Here is an 18,981-nt window from a genome sequence, read left to right as displayed (position 1 = left end):
GGATTAAGATTTGTATTGCTATGTTAATTAGCTTTAGGTATTGTGGATGATCAGTACAACCAGGAATAGAATTTTCCATCTAGAATTTCACTACAATAACATTGGCATAAAGCATTTTCTCCTGGAGACTTTCCAAGCAAGTTTAATTATTGGAGTGTTTAAAAGATCATGTTTTAAGAGAGTTTCAACACCAGTACAGTCAGTTACACAGCATAGATGTACAGATTAGCATTATGAAAAGGTTCCATTGTCATTTCACAATCATGGTCATATACTTATTAGTGCCACAGAATTTGTCATGCTAAATATTTGGGAATGTGAGTCCTGTTTTATAAAATCTTGGATTTTTAAGGACTTGTAGACACACAAAGACACACAAAGTTTCTAAGAGAACTTCACACAAAAGTCCAATGAAAATTTTGAGAAATCTAGTAGGAAAATATATTTCAAAGATGTTAGAGAAGCTTGAAAATGAGTGATTCAAAGATAGTCATTCTTTTTTATGAAAAGAATAAAGTCTTCATTTGGGAAAATAATGTTTTCACTGCAATTTCAATGATTAGCTTTAAACTTCTCACTAGTAAATAACTGTTCAAACAATGTCTAGTTTCTAGTGCATTCATGGACTGCTCAAAGCACCACAGAATGAATAGAAATTTTTTTCACAACTCTATAGACTAAAAGTCTGTTATCAAGGTACACTGGACATGGAGAGAGAAACATGGGAAGTCTATTAATGTTCAAGGAGTAATATACCCACTACCTGACAAATGTAACTATAACCCCTCTGTACATTATCCAGATGAAAAAATAGTTACTAAAAAGATAAAAACAGAAGTTGGTTCATTTCTTTCTTGGTTTATAGATGTTCTTCTGTTTTTTTTTTTTCAAAAATATCAGTGTTTAATACTTGACAGTTACAAGCGGCAGAGTTCTTTTTATTATTTCTTCAGTGAAATTTAAATACTCTCAGAGTCCCACATCAAGTGTTTTTTCTTCATTCATCAAAGGCTGTGATCTGACTTCTTTTGGTTTATTCAGTAAAAACTGAACGATCTGCAGTAAAACGTCATCATTAAAACCTTTCACTTCATTATTCTCAATTGTTTCATAGAGAGGCATACTTTGTGTCCCCCAACAGATATTCTTAGGAGGGTTATCTTGATCAGCCTGTACAGTCAGTGCCAACGTATTTAACTGGTAGCAGAAAAAGGAAAAATATTTTCCATCTGTAATCAAACCCAGGGACACAAAGGGCCTAGTAAGGTCTGCTTGGCTCCAGAATCCTGAATACTTTCGTGAAATATCATTGATATTGTCAAAGAAGGAAACGCCACAGAATTAGTTTTACCTTGATACATAGCTTGAGCTCCAGTCCAAGCAAAAAGACTTGCAATACCTTTAGCTCTGAATATAGTTTCTATTTGGTCGGCAAAATTTCAAAAGCCTTTCTCGTTTTAATTTTTCAGGTAACAGATGAAATTGAGTGTGGCCATAACAACATGGATCAGCTAATTTTGAGCCAATAAATATGTTGTTTTCATACTGCCGTTTAAACAATGGAAGCTCGTCTGGTTTACAGTTCATTACAGGGATTTCTACAGGAATAGAATAATCCAATGGCACAAACTCTGGGAACTGCACGGATATCTGAATCTGGTTGTGTGGTGTATCATTTATTTGGTATCGTAAAGCATCAACCCGACCTTTTCGATGACCAGCAAGGGATAATTTCTTCACCACGCACCCAGTAAAAGTGAACTTCGCGTTTATGATCGAGGGCTGTAGTGGCCAGGGCCAGGTTGAGCGGGCTGAGCAGGGCGTGAGGGCGGTGACCAGCTGGTGGAGGAAGGGCTAGGCGTGGGCCGCGGGCGCTGCAGGTAGAAATGCTCCTGCAGCAGGCAGTCACGCTGGGAGTTTGGCCTAGTGGAAGAGTGCTTGCCTAGCATGCACGAAGACCTGCATTCAATTCCTCGGTACCACATGCACAGAAACACCTGAAAGTAGTGCTGTGGCTAAATTGGTAGAGCTCTAGATTTGAGAAAGGCTAATGACAGTGCTCATCCCTGAGTACATGCCCCAACTAGACAAAAAATACTTCTTTCAATTCCTGGTATTAAAATAAATGGAAAAATGAAAGAGGCAGTTCCAGAGTACTATGGGATATGTAATCTAGTCTGTTGGCAACATGACATATGTATTTCTACACTAGTAATTAATTGACAAATATTGGATTAAAATATGTTTTATCTGTGTTTTCTGATAATCTGTAATACAGTTAATAATAAACATACTTGCCTCACCAATTATATAATGTGACTTCTATTCCTTTGTAATCTTATATTTTTCTGACATAACTAAGATTTAAATGGACTTTGAGTGTTCCTTCAAACCATTGATCTGCCCAGCTATGTGTCTATGTATCTACTTTATGTATATGTGTATGTAAAATCTATCTATCTATCTAATCTGCATCATTATTATTTCTATACTATCTACATTTGTTTCTATTTCTAAATTATTTCTATATGTCTATCTCTTTTTCTATCCATTGGTAGATCAATAGATCTATACAATCTTTTTGACCCTGAACATTATTTCAGATAATTTCCCAGAAATTACCACAATTTGTTTTCCCTAATGTAGCTGTTACAAAATAATCTCTGGAAGTATAATTTTTATATAGGAACTTTCCTATGTCTACATAGATACAAGGACATTGCAGCATCAACTGAATATTATTTGTAAGTTGGCAACTAGACTAGGAAATGCATGCTAGTTCTTGATATTTTGGATTGATCTCTTCATAACCTTTATAAATAAAAGTACCTGGTATAAAAGTGACTGAAAGTATGAATAAAATCCTTACAGTAGCAATTTTTAATGTATTACTTGATCTGGCTATATATGTTATATATCCATATAATACATATTATTTTGTGCAAATATATGAATTAGGAACAATTGTCACCTTGCTAATGATCCATTAGTGGTTGTGATTTTTCATTAGTTTGAGTCAGATCTGGAGACATAAAAACAGGTAAGTTTTGCACATATTCATAATAGAACGTATTTGGGGAGAGATCAAGCAATAGCAAAAAGGCATAGCACTATTGGCTTAGTTATATTTCCAGTCATTTATAACTTCTGCCCCTCCTCCCATAAATGAAAATGAAAAGCCTGCTGAAAACCACACAATTTTCCTTTTTATGACAATGACCTCCATATAAGAAGCACACACACAAGTAGTAAGAGGAAATGTGATTAAACTGTCTCCTGGAAGCCTTTTAAGGTTCTCATAAAAATTGGATGTGCAGGAAGTACTTGAACAATGCATTAAGTACCATTGCACATTGTATGTGCTCAAGGTTTTAAAATTTTCAAAAGGGAAACCTATCTTTCTGTCCACATCAACTAATGTGGTTCACCTTCATTTTGGTGGCTGAAGCTCCCTGAACTACCATACACATCCTAGTTATTAAAAGAAAGAGAATGTGAGAGAAAGAGAGAGGGAGAAAGAAAGAGTCAGAGAGAGAGACAGAGACAGAGACAGAGAGAGACAGAGAGAGAGAGACAGAGAGAGGGAAAAAAGAGAGAGAAGACAAAGGCAGAGCTCAAGCTAGCGATTTGTATAAACTGCATTGGATTATTGATAAATAAAGTAATATATCTTTTTGTTTATGAACTCAATTTCATTAATAACTTTTATTTCATTTTTGTTAGTTTAATATTCAAAAATAAACAAAATATTGTAGCAAACAATATAAGAGCAGACTCGTTATATGACATCAACTTGTCAAACAAAATATTAAGAGAGTGATTAAAACTAAGCCACCATAATTGACTTCTTCAGAAACAATAAAATAAAATAATGAAGTCAGTCACAAGATTATATGTACTCAAGTGAATATAAGTTATTACGATTCATACGAAAAATGTAACATAGTTAAATTTTTCTAAAGTCAATAACATTTTAAAAAGGTGTAATGTATCTTCCCACAAAATAGACAGAATATCAAAATAAAATGTAGCGAGCTTGTCAATGGATTACTAAATCACCATTTTTAAAGTCCAAACAGCTACTAGTTGTTTCTACTCTGTAAGTATAACCCTAAAGTAGAGCACTTTCCTGGAAAAAATCATTAATAACTACTGCAACTAGACACTGATTTTTGTGTACTTTGATTAACTGTACTATGATTAACTGTACTATGATTCATTGTACTATAATTTTAATGCTATAAAGCATTTCTATCCTTACTATGATTTTCCATAGTAATAAAAATATGTTCATTAATAAAAACCTCCCCTATAAAACCAGTTGTGCCATAACATTCAGTAGACTTGCTGAAGAATTCGTATTTTCAGTGACAAAGAATGAATTAATAAATTTCTGTGTATATATGTGAACAAACACTGAATAAAATTTGAAATAACTGAATAAAACTATGGTATTAAAAGAAATGAAGTAAGCTGCAGAAGTGATCCATTTTCTAATAGGCACAAATATGAGTACCTGCTATCATAGCAGGAAGGGAATTGGACAGTCTTTCTGGATACCTCACAGAATAATTCATGACCTGCCTTTCTTGAGAGAGTACCAGCGCACTTTCGATTCACAGGATGCAGAAGCCGGGAGTAAAAATCTTGGCTCGGCCTCTTGTTAGGTGTTTAATATTAAAGGAAATCCACTTAGTATTTCTGTGTCTCAGTTTCTTCCTCTTTATGGCATCACAGTCAGCTCAAGCCTCATTCCAACTCATTTTTTTTCTAAGAAATTTATGTTTGAAAATTATGTTTGAAGTCATTCATAGTTCTTCATCACCAAAATGAGTTCCAATATATTTCTACTCTAACGATAAAATCAGATGATTATTCAAAAGCTACAAAACCAAAGAAAGAAAGAAAGAAAGAAAGAAAGAAAGAAAGAAAGAAAGAAAGAAAGAAAGAAAAGATACTTCTCTGAAAAAGTTTTAAAAACTTGCACAATTATGGTCATGGAGTTTAAATTCAGAGTAGAGTTATGTGAGTAACAATTATGATCAGAAACATTTCTTAAAATCTGACAATGTGCAAATTTTGAGAGTGAGCTGTTAGAAATATATGTTTATCATCATAGACTGTGGATAGATGGTATGTCAATATATAAAAGTAGAAATAATGAAATGAATTCATTTACCAAAAGCTTTGTTGTCTGAAGCCCAGGGCCAGTGACTCACACCTAAAATCCTAGCTACTCAGGAGGCTAAGATCTGAGGATGTCACTCCTAAGCCAGATCAGGCATGAAAGTCCATGAGACTCTATCTCACTGTGCTATGGCTCAAGTAGTAGAGTGCTAGCCTTCAGCTGAATTGCTCAGGGACAGTGCTCATGCCCAGAGTCCAAACTTATTGACCCACAAAACAAATAACAACAGAAAACTTTGTTGTCTGAACTGTGCAAGAAAATTACTTCAGTACAAAGTTTTCTAACTTTTAAAGGAGTCTTTAATTCACTGTTTTGCTTTCCTATAGCCTCTGTCTAATATTTTGAGATTTGGTGATTTATTACTTTATGAAAACTTGTCAAAGAATAAATGCTTTAGTTTATACATTCATTAATAAACTATGGTTGAAAATTCTATTTATGTCTGACATCAGTGTATTTTCATTAAGAACATGAAAAGGGGTATCAATGTGTAAGAAGTAATGCACCTGCTACCTGGCAAATGTAACTGTAACCCCTCTATACATTACCCCGGCAATAAAAAAAAAATAAAAACAATTCTACAAAAAAGAGAATTAGAGAATGATGTAAGGAAATAAGGTGTTCGTTTCTCAGAAAAATAAAGCAGCAGTTTCATACAAATCACAAGAAAGATTAACATTATCAACAGTATATATTATCAGATTTCAGTTGGTGTTCTTTCATAATCCAAGTAATAGAGGTGAATGTGGGACCCACTAAGCAAAACATTTCAAGACTTGGTATTGTTAAAAGAGTAAAGTACATTTCTTTGAAAATTGAGATTAAGTGGGCTCATAGATTGTATTTACATAGATTGCATTGTATTTTACCTAAAGTAAGAAATACTTTCAGTTGTTACTTTCCTGACAAGACAGAACATGTATTTCCTCTGTTTAGATCTTCAATCAATTTCAATATTGGGCAAACAAGGCAGAAAAAATATGTGTCAACAATCAAATCTTTAATTCCTCTGAAGTGTTTTGGATTGTGTATATATTATTTAGAAAACTTGCATTAATTTGTCCCCTTACTAAACAAGCTCAAAACATGATATTTGATTTCTTACGTGAAATATTTAGAACTCAGTGATTTCAAAAAATATAAGCAAGGCAGAAAAAAATTGGTTAAAGTGAAACACTGGTTTCCATCAAATGAGTAAGATCCATTCTCACCAATCTGTAATGAATGAGTAAGGAACACTCATTCATACTGCAATTCTAGCTATTAATTAAGCTAAGATCTGAGAACCTGGATTCAAAACCAGCCTTGGAAGGAAAACCTATGAGATGATTTTCATCAACAATTAACCATTGAAAAGAAAGAAATGGTGCACTTGGTAGAACATCAGCCTTTAATGACCAAACTAAGTGACAAAGTCCAACACTTGAATTCAAGCCTCGGTGCTGAAAAAAGACAAATGAAAAAGGGAAATTGAATTTGTTTTATGTTACTGAATTTAATTTAGTATTATCTATCAATGGAGGATTCATATTTCATAGAGATATATTATCATATACATGTATGTGTTTTGTCTATCTATATGTAGACATGAACAAACATACAAAACATACACAGAGAAAGAGATAATATAAAACAATTCAGTTTCCTAGAATTTGGGTCCCATATATATGTATTTTAAGATTTCCCTATTTTAGAGCAAAACCTTGATACAAAAGGCCATATAGTATGACACTAAATGAAAGGATCGCTAGGATATAGAAACATAAGCCATATAATGAATGATTGTTGTTCTTAAGGTACTATGTTATCTCTCATCTCTTTTGCTGTCCCTTGGTTATCTCATATTGTTACAGTATCTCACTTTGTTACCTGATATATTGGGTATATTAGTATTTGGTTATTTGAAATTGGATAGGGAACGGGGGAAAACAAGATGAGGGGTAGAGGTGGGGGGAGGGAAATGGAGACCAAGACATGTGAAAGGGTATCAATGTATGGGAATTAATTCACCATCTATCTGGCAAATATCATGTAACCCTTCTATTAATTACAATAAAAATATATGAAAAAAAAGATTTCCCTATTTTAACTTTGAGTCATAAAACTTTAAAGTGTAAGGTTCATTGATAAGTGCAAGATAGCATAATAATCATCTGAATTATTTATTATATATGAACCTAAATAAAGATTTCATTATCAACTAAACTGCATAAATGTGTTCTAGACATAAAGTTATTTAATATATGTAAAAAATCTCATATTATTTTAGCAATAACTTCCTAAATTAAGTCAGGACAAATATATTTGTATATAATTATACATGGTGATGCATATCTATAGTCTCAGTTGTTTGGGAAGCAAATGAAGTATAAAATAAATTAGAGGCCAACAATAAAAGCATTCACAAGGCAGTTACCTTAAAAATATGAACTCCAGGGCTGAAAACATGGATCAAGTGTTAGAATTACTTTGTAACAAGCATGAAGTCCTGGATTCAATCCCTTAAGCAAATAATTGTATTTATTTCCCAATAAATTAAAACAGAAACACAGGTTAAAATTAAGAACAAAATAGACTCATACTTTAAAACACTACAGGAAGGCAAAATGATTTCTAATACACATCATGTTGATTTTTAACTATATGAATTAAAATTAGGAAATGAAAAATGCAATTATACATCATATTACAATAAATAAATTGATATTAAATACTTTATATATTTCACATTTATAAAGGAATTTCCATTTCATACATAGGATATTCAAAAGAATTTTGTTCTTGATTTGCATTTCTTTTATGACCAGAGATGTTGAGCTTTTCTTCATGTGTCTATAGGCCATTTTTGTTTCTTCTTCAGAGAAGACTCTCTTTAAGTCTTTGGCCCATTTTTTAATGGCATGGTTGTTACTTTGGAGATTAGTTTTGGAGTGATTCAATTTTTTGAGCTGTTGATATATTTTAGATATGAGGCCTTTGTCCATTGTTTGGTTGGTGAAGATCTTCTCCCACTCTGTAGGCTTCCTAATTAATTTACTAGCTATATCCTTTGCCATACAAAAGCTCTGCAGTTTAATGCAGTCCCACTTATCCAGCCTTTCTCTGAAAAAAAAAAAAAGAATTTTGCCTTTTTAAAAAATCCTATCTTCTCAGTTCTGAGAGTCAAACCAAAGGCCTCATTCGTGTTAATAATGTACTAAGCTAATAAGCTGTAACTTGAGCCTTCAAAATCAATTTTTATAAAAAAGCATGATAATTACAGAGCAAAAATTATGACTATGGATGTTTGTAAAGAAAAATGGACATGCAAATGGCATTTGACTTTTTCAAATGTGTAAAACTTAACCTTTTTGGTATATATTTTTTCGTATATTTTTATTGTAATTAATATAAGGGTTACATGATATTTGCCAGATAGAAGGTGCATTAATTCACATACATTGATACCCTTTCACATGTCTTGGTCCCCATTTCCCTCCCCCCCACCCCTACCCCTCATCTTGTTTTCCCCCCTTCCCTACCCAATTTCAAATAACCAAATACAAATATATCTGATATATCAGGTAACAAAGAGACATCCTGTAACAATATGAGTTAACCAAAGGACAGCAAAAGAGATGAGAGATAACAAAGTACCTTAAGGAAAACAATCATTCATTATATGGCTTATGTTTCTATATCCTAGAGATCCTTTCATTTAGCGTCCTACTATATGGCCTTTTGTATCAAGCTTTTGCTCTATTACAAATCTCTGCTAGGAGAGCCCAAGGTTTCTACTGATTATGACAAATGAGGGAAACCATTGAGCCTAAGTTCCTTTGAGTCTGGCTTACTTCACTTAATATGATCTTTTCTAAGTCTTTCCATTTCCTAAAAAATGGGGCGGTCGTTCTTTCTGACAGCAGCATAGAATTCCATTGTGTATAAATACCATGTCTTGTTGATCTACTCATCAACTGAGGGACATCTGGGTTGGTTCCATATCTTTGCCTTGGTAAATAGTGTTGCAATGAACATTGTTGTGCTGGTGGATTCAGTATGTCTTTGTTTCTGGATGATTGGGTAAATGCCAAGTAGTGGAATTGCTGGGTCATAGGGGAGCTCTAAGTTTAGTCTTTTGAGGCACTGCCATACTGCTTTCCAGAGTGGTTGAACGAGTTTGCACTCCTACCAATAGTAGGGATCCCTCCTGGCCACATCCACTCCAGCATCTGTTGTTATTAGTTTTCTTGATCCTGGCCATTCTAACTGGAGTGAGGTGGAATCTTAGAGTTGTTTTGATTTGCATTTCTTTTATGACCAGAGATGTTGAGCTTTTCTTCATGTATCTATAGGCCATTTTTGTTTCTTCTTCAGAGAAGACTCTCTTTAAGTCTTTGGCCCATCTTTTAATGGGATGGTTGTTACTTTGGAGATTAGTTTTGGAGTGATTCAATTTTTTGAGTTGTTGATATATTTTAGATATGAGGCCTTTGTCCATTGTTTGGTTGGTGAAGATCTTCTCCCACTCTGTAGGCTTCCTAATTAATTTACTAGCTATGTCCTTTGCCATACAAAAGCTCTGCAGTTTAATGCAGTCCCACTTAGCCAGCCTTTCTCTGATTTGTTGTGATTCTTGGTCCTTATTAAGAAAGTTTCGACCTGTGCCAAGGAGGCCTAGTGTATCTCCTATTCCTTCTTGTAAAGTTTTCAGTGTGTCTACTTTTACCTCCAGGTCTTTGATTCATCTGGAGTTAATTCTAGTGCAGGGTGACAAAGAAGGATCCAACTTTAGTATTCTGCAGGTGATTAACCAGTTCTTCCAGCACCACTTGTTAAAGAGGCTGTCTTTTTTCCATTCTATTTTTTTGCCTCCCTTGTCAAAGATTAGGTGGCCATAGGTCTGTGGTTTAATATCTGGGTCTTCAGTTCTATTCCACTGGTCTTCAGGCCTGTTCCTGTGCCAGTACCAAGCTGTTTTGAGAATTTCAATTTCTTTTTACTGATATGTAACTTTCAATTTACTTATTTTTTTTTCCTTTTTTATTGTGGGTAATATATGGAGAGGTTACAATTACATTCATCAGGTAGTGGGTACATTAATTCTAAAACATTGATGCACTTTTTCATGTTTTTGTCCCACTTTCCCTCTCCCCAGCCCCCCCCAATCATCTTATAGTTGCCCTTCCTTTCCTTATTTCAAATGCCCAAATAAACCTATATACAATATATCAGGTAACAAGGTCAGATATGGTAATAAAATGAGATACACCATAAGGGGAAAAAAGAGCAAATAAATAACTTTACATAGTACAATTTACTTCTATATTCATTTTTAAACTAAATATACAATAGTCTTCTTACACTATTGAACTATACCTCCTGACATAAGTGATATTTTGTCTATCATATTCCTACTCAGAATCATCTTTGTGCTAAATCATGCTGCTTTAAAATATTAGACTTAATGTTGTAATTATCTCATGGAGCCAGTAATTATTTTCTGTTTGTGGAGAGCAATTTGAGGTGATGAGAAAACAGAGTGTTAAAATGTTTTCTCAAATATTTGGTTATTCTAAGGACTTATTAATTACTATCATTAGGATGTTGTTTAAGTGGTTTTGTGTAATTTGTAGCTCATGTTTAACATCTGATTAAAGAAGATAAAAATGATGGAACAAGTAGCAATAAAATTATGTATATTATACTTCCTGAGTACTAAACCTTTTCTATAGTTATATCCAAACTGTATTTTCTTTTTTAAATACATTTATCAGAATATCCAAGATAGTATATCTGTAGTAGTACATTGCATGTAAGTTAGCTTTAGAGAAGTACAAAGTAGTAAGACAGAGAACAAACAGTAAAAGCCTATAATGTTTAAAATAATTGTATACTCCTATTTCACAGTAAAATGACATGGCATTGTTTATAGTCTAGTGAAGAGTTGCGTTCCTACATTTACTTCCTTATCCTTATCCTTATTCGTGTAGCTCTTGGAGTCAAAATGACTAAATCATTAAATAAATACACTCAGATAATATATTCTTGTTACAAAATTAATAGGCTTGAATTTCACCAGTATATACATTGTCTCAAATTAAAAATGAAATATAGTTTTAAGAGTTCTATATTACAAAATTGACATTTACAATGTATGTACTATTAAAACATGCATGATAGTATATCTTCTGCATTTTATGTGAATTGGTACAATATGAGTCCATTTTCAAAATTTTAGTTAGACAAACAAAGACTTAGAAATCCCTCATAACCATAAGTCAAAATATGCCAAGCAAAATTATGAAAGTAAAATTTGGTATTTGTCTTAATATGATTACAACATTTATATAACATTTGTGATGGCTAACTTTATATTTTCAATTCAATATGCCATGTGTTTCCATGAATTTAAATATTATTCTGAATGCTTCTATGAAAATCTTTTGAGTGAGATGAAGCACTTAAATTAGAAGACTGAATAAAGCACTCTTCTCCCTGAGTTTTCTAAATTCAACCATTTCTGAATATGACCCAAAGGATGATACGCACTTTCAATAAGGGAAATTAATCTTGTCTAAGGTTCTGTAAACTTGAAGCATCAGATTTATCCCTTTCTTCCAACTCAAACTGACATATCAACTTTCCATGGAACTCCTGGGGCTTCAGCATATTGACTCTCCCTGGATATCTGAAATTTGCCAGCTCTGTTATTATGTCAATCAATATATAAATATCCTCCTAAATACACAACCATCCTGTGACTCCTTTTGCCCATGAAAATCCCAGCATAATGCTCAAATGCAGTTTAACTCATGAATTCAATTAAGGCTGTCTAAATATTTAAGATAATTGAATTAGAAAACATTTGAGTAAAATACAAATGTACAATGCACATATTCACAAAATATCATGTCCGTAAATGTACTATGGCTTATAATACTCTTTCTTCCTGAATATAGAACTGTTCCTCAATTTTCAAACAATGAGAAATGCAACTTTGATGTCCTAGTTTACCTAAAGATCTAAGAAGTTAAAAAAATATTGACTAGATTTAACTTATTGAATGTTATTTGAGTGTGTTCCATCTTAAATAGGATCAGTCATGAAACATTTGTACACAAGGCAATTGGTTGGCATGGTAGCACTATGTTGTAGAATGGCACAATCAAGGTCATCCTGTATCTATAGAGGTCTTACCATTCATAGCAAGAGGTGCTGACGCTTTCTGTTCTAAACACTTACATACGTTCACACTGTGCACAACTGTGTTTTCTGTCCAATTCTGACAACAAATTATCTTCCATTTTACAGATGACAAAGACAAAAAGAGTCACATAGAGCAAACTTTCCAAATAAATTTTCATGAAAATACATGAACCTTATTATAAAAATGAGAGAATGACTATATCGTTCTTCCAGAAGGTACCTCTTCATGTAAGGAAATGCTCACAAATCACTGTAGTAGGAAAAAGATGCAAGTATCATGGGAAAAGTAAAACAAAAAGTTACAGGGCATTGAGGAGTTTAAAGAAAAGGTTATCATGGTAGTTTATTACTTCAGCTGTGTTAGGAGGAACAACAGTCATTGGATTGGAATGGAAATTAAAATAGTGCATCATTGGCTGCAACTGTGGCCTAGCAGTAGCGTGCTCGCCTAGCTAGCACACACGGAGTCCTGAGATTGATTCCTCAAAAAAAAATGAAAAGTTTAGGGAATTCTACACAAATATTAAATTGAGTAATTAATGTGAACATTTTGTCAAAAAGCAGTTTTACTCAGCAATGAAACAATAAGATGTTAATAAATTTACCAAATAAAACCCAAGATTTTTATGTTGATTCTTCAGCCTACTAACAGAGTATGTTTGAAAGGTTTCTCTAATTGTTCCCATATTCAATGCATTATCATCTCATTTAATTACTAGGCCTTTAGGAAAATTATTCAGCATTTTAGTTTTGAATCTACCAGTAGGGTATCTATTTTTACATAGAAAATTACTATGTGAGAACACCCAATTTAATGGAGCATATATGCTAAATCAAAGCTTAAAAAAACTTACTCTTAATCTTTTCACTTCTTTCAGTTGATAAAACAAGTAGGCGTACTAGCTTGGCTAAATATGCTTTAAAAAGAGAGTTCTGCAGGTGAAATGACAAAAGCTTTTCAGTGTGATTTATTATGTATTCTTTTATGAATATGGAGAGGACCCTAGCATTAATCCAAACTAATATTTCCATTTTAGATATGCATCATAACACAGGAAAGAAAAGATGGCATTTTCCGGCAAGTCTTTCATCCTGTGACAGCTGAATTATTCTCCTCCAAATATGCTAAAACAACGAATTTTTATTTTGTTCAAGGACTTACATCATCCTTAAAATACATTTTGGAATTTGTTCCAGTCATCAAAAATGTAAAATTAGGCAAGAAAATAAACATTGGAGTACCTGTGTCAAGCTGTCTCTAAGACAGGATTTAAACCTTTGAAAAAGCCTGTGCAATTACAGAGAACCTTCTCACTGTAAACAGCAAAGCCAAGGTCTTACAAATAAAATGAGGTATGCAGCTTATGGGATGTGATTAGAGGGGCAAGCCAGATGCTCCTGTCTAAAAATATCTCTCCTGTTACCTTTAGAATGTATTCCCTTACAATTTGAAGTTGTGTTTTGTTTTTGTTTTTGTTTTTCGATCAGCAAGAGACCCCCCCCCCATTAAATGTAAATACTCCTGGGAGATGCAGAGCTTAATCTTCAACTATCATCTTAGCAGATTTGTTAGTATGAACAAAAAATTTCATGGAGATTTGGAAAAAACATGAGTAGAGAAGCAAAATAAATACCACAGAAGCAAAATGTCACTAGAACAGCAACAACTTCAACAGTTCATATTTTCTATCTTGTAAATGGTTAATATAGCACATGAAAGTGTAAACAAAGTTTTTTGCCATATATAATAAAATATATATTATATAAATAAATGTATATAAATATACATATAAAAATTATTAAAAAACAATTAACTATAAGTATCTATACAACTGAAATTCTTTGCTAATAGACATCAACTCAGTCCTGCCAGAACAATAACAAGGCAAATAACCATTCCAGATAAATGATCATGTGGACTTTTTTTAAATCATTAAAGCCATGTGAAGAGCTTAAAATAGTTGACTTCACAAACAGTTCTGCTTCCCCAAGCTATCTATTCATCCATCTGTCATATGGCACAGGACAGGTTTTTCCCTTTGTGTATTTATTTTTTTCTCTCATTATGAAGGACAGCTGCTTGGATGTGAATTTCTTATCAGATACACTTAACCCTTGGCTTCTAAGCAAGGAAAATATTGAATAGTATCATGTGTTTGTTCTTTCCAATGATTACTAGGTGAGGTGTTTTTCCTTACATGTTATAAAGCTATTAGTTGGTATAATGAACATTTACCTGGCCCTGATTTTCAGGCCTGGGCCACATTGCAATATACTTGCTCTACTAGAAAATTTCATCTTTAAGTCTTCATTTATTCCTATCTCTCTCTTTCTACATCTTTTTTTCTCTCTGCTTAGTACACCAGAGAGAAGTACAATTTGTTTCTGATGCACTAATACAAATGAAGTGCAGATAGACACACAGACAAATGTGAGGGAAGCAAAGATTGCCACAGTAGCCTGGATGGATGGAAAGCATCTGCTGGAAGATGGGGCAGATAGAATGCATTGAGCCACAGGGAGTATTCTTTCATGTCAGAAAGTAAATACTGTCTTAATTGAATTCATAACTTCTAATGAGAAATAGAGGTGGTCACAGATAAAATTGTCATCAAAGAGCCCGTTTTCAAAATATAAGTAACTTAAGCAATCATTAGAATGCTTTTGGAATGAGCTAAAAGGAAGAGCAAAGAAGACTGCATGAGCAAACATTCTCCCTCTGCCATCCCTTCCTAATGGAGTCAGTATCTTTAATGAACAGATGTGGAAGCACTGAAGGTAGCTCTTCTCACAGAAATTTCTAGAACATTTGTTTCAACAGAGGGCAAGTTGGAGGTTACAAGATCTGGGTAACAACCTTAATTTCCTAATTCCTTTTTATATGTAGATACAGTTCCTATGTCTCTGTGCCTGCAGAGATCTAGCTGCTTTTAAGGAAAATTTCAAAGGAGTAGGTGAATTTGTATGTTAATCCCACCCTATAAAATAAACATGGGATGTGTTGTAATTATTTCTTTCATCTGTTAGGAGACATGATGTTAACTTAGGTGGGGGAAGAGCAGCCTTTGTGCTAATGTAAGCAAGCTGGCTTTACTAAAGCCTGGGAAGTCAAGTCTGTACATTGCTTTCCAGAATTTTATTGCAGCATTTCCTATGGTTATGCATACACACATACAAGTTTCTCCTACCTGAACTAGCAGGATGCTGACAGTGCACTGTAGGGTATAAACGCTTCTCCAGCAAAAGCACAATGCATACTAGAAGGCACCTTGGGCAGTAATTGATACAAATCCTGCTTCTCTGCATTTATCGAGTGATGTCCAACCTCCTGCATCCACAGCAACTCTGCCCTAATTATTCAAGCTGACATCTCCACAACAGTGTTACTCAACAGCTTCGCAGACATGTTTAAAAAAATAGTGTAATTTAATGATTGTGTCAAATACAGAAACATGTTCGGCACATCATAAGTGTTCTAGAAATGAGTGTGTCTTATTTCTCCATCCTCTTCTCTCTCTCTCTCTCTCTCTCTCTCTCTCTCTCTCTCTCTCTCTCTCTCTCTCTCTCTCTCTCTTTCTGATTCATCTGCTCTCAAAGAAACTCTTACTCAAGACAGAGTGGAACAGTTTTCAGAATGCACAAACAATACTGTGCAGACAAAAACTGTGATGTAGTAAAGGAAATATCACTGCTTAAAGGGTATCATTTGGGTACTATAACCTGCTTCCTGTCTTGGCTACACATGACTCAGTGGGAAGGTCGGAAGCAAGTGCAACAGGTCACTGCTTTTGTGAGAACACAAACTGTTCAAATCAGAGTATTTATGCAAAAATTATTGACATATAAGCACATTCTGTAGGCCCTAGTCATTAGAAGGTACTATTTGTAAGGAATGAATCATACTTAATTAAGACTCTCTCACACTATATATATGTGTGTGTGTGTGTGTGTGTGTGTGTGTGTGTGTGTGTATTCTTAATTTTTATTCCAAAATACTGACAGTGACGTTTTTATACTAAAATGTTTTATTTATTTACTATGTACTTTCTTAAGTCAGCTACTTATTGGGATTCTCTCCTCTTGCAGCTCTAGTACTCAGTACATCTGGAAACTAGCACATTCTCAAAAAGTACTTGCTGATTGAATGTTTGAAATAGTTACCTTCCCAGTAATTGCTTTTTGTGTATCTAGCAAACATATTTTCTCCTTGGGTTCCAAATTCTTCTTGGTGAGCTTACATTAAATAGTGCATAAGGGAATCAGAACATACAAGGCCAAGAAAAATCCCATTCTATTTCCTACAGAGATGCTGGAGTATATAACAGTCATCTCTGTTTCACCTTTCACTTTTGTTTCCTCTGAAATGTAGGAGTACCAAAGTTTACCAAAGAAACTCAGATTTCAGCTGGGCCCTGTGGCTCATGCCTGTAATCCTAGCTACTCAGAAGCCTGGGATCTGAGGATAAGATTCAAAGCCAACCTGAGCACAAAAGGACCTGAGACTCTATCTCCAATTAACCTATAGAAAATGGGAAGTGGGGCTTGGCTCAAGGGTTGAATGGTAGGATTGAGCTGAAGAGCTCAGGGACAATGCCCAGGACCAGTTCAAGCCCTATGACCCACAAAAAAGAAAAGAAAAGAAATCATCTCAGAATTCAGGAACACTTAACCAGAATGTCTCACATACTAAGAAGTTAATTTGACCAGGGTAGTTTACCAAGTGAAGAAACCATGAATCCCAGAAAACTGTTAAGAACAATGGGAATGGACACTCATCAGTACCAAGTATGAAAAGCTATGGTAACTTGATATCACATAATTGCCTACAGTTCTTAATGGTCTAAAACTGCTGCTACTGCAAGCAATAGAATATTAATGGCAGCTATGTGCATGCATAGGTGTTTACACTCATATATGCCACATTTGCAGATGTATATCTGCCATCCTTAATTGCAAATTGAAAATGATTTTCTCATCTTATCTATAAAACTGATATTAAACCAAGCAATCATGCTAGCAATGGTGAAATAGTCATAAGATATTTGGACAACAGCCTTACTCACCACATTCATTACCGTCAGAAGGAGCAACAATAACAAGAAGGTTCAATGGTGTATGGGTGATATAAAGACCTTCTCTATGTGAAAGATCCATAATACAGATACGTAGGTCTTTGCTCCTGGACTGTACTCATGCACTGGGCTCAAAGTATAGAAACAAAATACTTTTTTCATGGAGCAAGAACATTTCCTACTGACTTTCTAAAATCTTCTTTGATTCAAGACAATAACAAAATTCTTAACACTCAATAGGCCTTCATTGATTATCAAAAATTTGATCAATTTCAAGTCACTTATTAGACTAAAATCAAGCGCAAATTAGAATTCAGAGCAATTAAAGATTTTTCTGGTAGAGATTTTACATCAATATTAATCAGTTAAATGTTGAACATTCAGCTGTGTGGGGATTTCCAGTGTTGGAAAACCCTATCACCTGCTTATCAGATCATTCACTAGTGTTGGGGTTTTTAGTCCTCGGTCCCTCCAGACCCACAGGAGGGCTAGAGAGATAACACGCCCCCACCAGGATGAGCTGGGAAAGGAGATTGCCAACTGACCGCCCTGCACCCAGACCTGTCAAGGCAGGAGCTCGTTTATTGAGGAAGTACATTCAGTTAATATAGAATGCAGGAGCCTATCAGCACAAAGGTGGGCGGTGGGGGGGGGGAAGGTCCATGTGTTACTCTCACTATAGGTCTCAGCAGAGAGTGATAAAGCAATAACACATTCCTACCCAATGGTAATCAAGTCTCAGCAGAAAGTGATTCACAATACCGACGATATAGCTCAAAGTTAGACATGGTGTTCATACATGACAGCTTATTTCTTTGCGTGGTTATCTTACTCAGTGATGCAGATTCATGGGCCAGCCAGACCCTGCACTCAGCTCCAAACAACTAGAACACTATACTTCTCAGAACATGGATAAGTAATAATAATACATAAATAAAAGCAGATATGTTCCTTTCAAATGGTTCACTGTGTTCTATGAACACACTCTTGAAGATATGTCACACACCAAATATGCTTAAATCTAAACCTTCCCCTCAAAAAATATTCCTTTGAATAAAAGGATTTTTTTTAAGATTTCATTCATTCTGCAAGGACTGTGGAAAGTAGACACTTTTTTTCATAACACACTTCAATTTCTGTTTTGGATAATTCAAAATGTCAGTCAGAAGAAGGAAATGACAAAGTACTTTGACAGAGTTTAATAACTAGCTTAACAATTAGCTTAGTTTAGTAATTAGTGAGGAGCTGGCTTTACCTCTGTCATTCTGAAAGTGTAGAAAAGCTAACTGAAGGAATATTTCAAGCTGCTCAGTTGCGGTTTGAGTTTAAAATTTTGGGGAGAACATCAAAGTAATTATTACTCTTTCTCAAGTAATGGAGAGATAATGTGAGATGAATCTAAGAAGATTGTTCTAACAATAAAGACTGTTATAATAAGGTCTGAATTAAGTCTGAAAAAAGAGTTGATATAATATAATAGTCTAAAAGCTATAATGTAAACATTGTAAGTACAAATCTCATTATTTTTATATT

General features: G+C 34.2%; 1 protein-coding gene and 1 pseudogene across 6 annotated transcripts in view; both read right to left on the bottom strand.

Annotated features, from left to right (window-relative positions):
• Pcdh9 (protocadherin 9) overlaps positions 1-18,981 on the bottom strand; it is an 832,893-nt gene that overhangs the window by 550,355 nt on the left and 263,557 nt on the right. The gene's annotated exons all lie outside the window — the stretch shown is intronic.
• LOC150056860 (large ribosomal subunit protein mL65-like) lies at positions 931-17,448 on the bottom strand (annotated as a pseudogene). Its single transcript, XR_016537177.1, has 3 exons — positions 17,440-17,448; positions 1,352-1,854; positions 931-1,286 (listed from the first exon to the last, which is right to left on the bottom strand). The product of XR_016537177.1 is annotated as a large ribosomal subunit protein mL65-like (transcript).

This window comes from Megascapheus bottae, chromosome 11, assembly GCF_031878675.1.
Source record: "Megascapheus bottae isolate mThoBot1 chromosome 11, mThoBot2.hap1, whole genome shotgun sequence".
Lineage (NCBI taxonomy): Eukaryota > Metazoa > Chordata > Mammalia > Rodentia > Geomyidae > Megascapheus > Megascapheus bottae.
This window is presented reverse-complemented; position numbering and strand designations above follow the sequence as displayed.